Source organism: Vicugna pacos, chromosome 20 (assembly GCF_048564905.1).
Source record: "Vicugna pacos chromosome 20, VicPac4, whole genome shotgun sequence".
NCBI classification, from domain to species: Eukaryota; Metazoa; Chordata; class Mammalia; order Artiodactyla; family Camelidae; genus Vicugna; species Vicugna pacos.
The window spans coordinates 33,024,545-33,027,561 of NC_133006.1; the positions used below are offsets into that span (position 1 = coordinate 33,024,545).

Below are 3,017 nucleotides of genomic sequence, written 5' to 3' on the forward strand. Positions count from 1 at the left end.
GACATTAGCCTGGAAGGCATCTCTAAAGGTACTTAGCACTAATTAGCACTTTCTGTAAAGATCCTCATTTGTGGAATTACTTACAGGGAGTCAGGCATCTCTTAAAAGGGTGCTGAGTCTTCTTTAGTAGCTCATAGAGAAATTTTGGCAGCCTTTTAAAGATAAGTTCCATTAAAAAAAGAAAAACAAGAGTGGAGACATTGACAGAGATTTCTGAGAAATAAGTGTACATTCCAGAAAATTCACTGTGTAAGTTTGTTAATAGCAGTGGCAAGAGAACTGTACCCAGATCCAAAGACCTATGCTCTGGTCTTTGTCCCACCAGGAACTAGTTGTGACACGTGGGCCCAGTCTTAGTTTTTTGAACCTCATTTTCTTTACCCGGAAAATGGGGTGACATCTTCCCTCCATCATGGGGTTATTGTGAGGATAAAATGAAATGACTAACATGAAGCACTTTCCATGAAGCATGGAATCACCGAGTAAATGCAACACCTTATGACAGAAATAATCCTGCAATATCTGAGATCACTGAAAAATAAACATTTGATTATTTGTAAAAATAATATGTCTAAAAGGCCAGGCAATAAATTCTGTGGCTGTACGTGTTCTTTTTAAAATACAGATTCTCTATTTGTCATTTTTTTTTGATAGTTGGGCACCTCTCCAATTCCTTCATGACCTCTTGAAGAAAAATATTCGGTGTTTCTGAGGTTAATTTTAGTCAATTCCTTAAATCATATAAGCCTAAAAATTGAAATACAGTCTTTTTCTAGAAATTCAGCTTAATGAGACACTTTCCAATCCTAGAACAGTTTTCTAGTCTTGACTTTTCTTCCTTTTAAAATTTTTTTCAAATTACATAAGCAACATATGATTATTTTAGAGATTTGAAAAATAGAGAAAAGCAGAGAAAAAGAAAATAAAATTACCCATAATCTCATCATGTCTTTAAAAAGTTACCTAAACCAACAAGTAAAAGACCCCTCTTCTTGCCACCATCCCCAATTCCAGAGACAGTTACTGTTTTCCCCAGGAGTGTGTGTATCCTTTCATACTTACCCAAACATTGCCAACCCCTCAACAGAACATGCATATATGAACAACAATAATTAAATCCAATTGCTTGAGAGTCTTCCAACTTTCTATCATATAAAACCATAGCTTTACACATATTTTTTCAATTTTGTCCATCTGAAGCTATATTTTAGTTAACAGCTTATTAACTTGATTTACAACTTTTATGTGTCTCCACAGATGGTAAATGGCCTCCATTTGTGCTCTGGCCCCAGGCTCCACAAATGTTCAGAGCAGGGCTGCACCAGGGAGCCTGTTACAGCATGCGTTTCCTAGTCCCCTGGCTCCAACTAGCCCTGCAGAACCCCCGCCCCCCTCAGCCGCCATCTTGCACCCCATGATAACCCCTAATCCGGGTCCTTCTTGGAAATAGCTGATGTGAGGGAGGGGAGAGGCAGTAAGTGGAAGATCCAAGGGAAGTAGAGCAAAGGGGAGAAAGCGAAAAAGAGGGAAAGGGATCCAGTAGCTCATTTTAACCCTGTCCTAATAATTATGACACCATATTATAAGAGCTTTTCTGGGGGGGGGTATAGCTTAGTGGTAGAGTGCATGCCTGGCATGCATGAGGTCCTGGGTTCAAGTCCCCGTACCCCCATTACAAAAATATATAAATGAATAAACCCTAACATTACCTCCTCCCATTAAAAGGGAAAAAACACTAAAAAAAATTTTTAATGAGCTTTTCTACTTATCCATTACTGCACAAGACTGTGAGTTTTTGAAGCTGTCAGCTCGATCATGGTCCAAGTACAGAATGGACACTCCAACAATAGTTGCTGAAGGAACCAAATGGGTGACTGAACAAACAAATGAGAGTCTTGAAACCCTAAAGTAAAAAGTGCAGAATTACTTATGGATCTCATACACTGACAATGCTGAAAGCAGACCTCTAAAACATGACGAGTAAGATGCCTTTGGCCACCTCATTTCAGATGCATGTCTTCCAGTAAGATTGTGAAAATATCAGTATCCTTAGCCTATAATCAAATGATGCTTTCACCCTAAATAGGAGGACCAACATGGAGAGCTCTAGTGGAAGTCATAACTGCTTTTTAAAATTAATACATCCATGTGTATAGCTGAGATAAAACTTTGTTTTTGGGGTGGGGGGACACTGTGACTCTATTATCAAATTCATTGTTTGCTTTTGAGTTTGATGACATATCAGCTAGAATTGTGATTTTTGACCCTGTGAAGTAATAATGCAGTAAGGAATCAAAAGATAGCAAGTTTAAGGTAAAGAAGGGTCTGGTGACGCATTTTTTAAAGGCAGGTAAAACAAATTGTGTCAGCCAAAGTCAGAGTAAAGTTGCTAGTGTTGATAGAATGGCAGCGAAAATCTAGGAAAGCTTTCTGCTGGCCAAAACAGAAAGACCATTTTTATCTCTACAGTGAATGTTGACACAACATAGAGGAATCAAAACAAAAACATGAGCATCTCTGAAATACATGGGTTAATTTCTCACCTTGTCTGTTTGCTAACCACAGTATCAGCCATGCTGCTGGACTTGGATTTCCATACCTACGATCCAGTAATTCTAAATCTAAGGAATTTATTGCAAAGAAATAATTAGCAAGATGCACAGATATTTATATACAAAGATGTTCATCACAGTATTGTTTATATTTAGTGAGATACTCGAGCAGTGTGTCTGTAGGACAAAACATTGTACAACCATTAAACATCACAGTGTAGAAGGACATAAAATCATGTGGAGAAAGTAATCACAGTATATTTCACAGCATATTGTTAAGTGAAAAAAATAGCTTGTAAAATAGTATACAATATGATTCTGCTGTGGTTTTAAAATGCCTACATATGCACAGAGAAATGACTAGAACTGACTTACAGCAACATTTTACAGTATTTTTTACCAGGTGACATTAGGAGTGATTCTTACTTTTGTCTTTGTGCCTTTCTCTATTTTATTAATTTCCTA

The 3,017-nt window shown here is 37.4% G+C and overlaps 1 non-coding gene across 1 annotated transcript; it reads left to right on the top strand.

Annotated features, from left to right (window-relative positions):
• Window positions 1-1,600: 1,600 nt before the first annotated feature.
• Window positions 1,601-1,672, top strand: TRNAA-GGC (transfer RNA alanine (anticodon GGC)). Its single transcript has one exon. It is a non-coding gene; the product is annotated as a tRNA-Ala (tRNA).
• The last annotated feature ends 1,345 nt before the right edge of the window (window positions 1,673-3,017 follow it).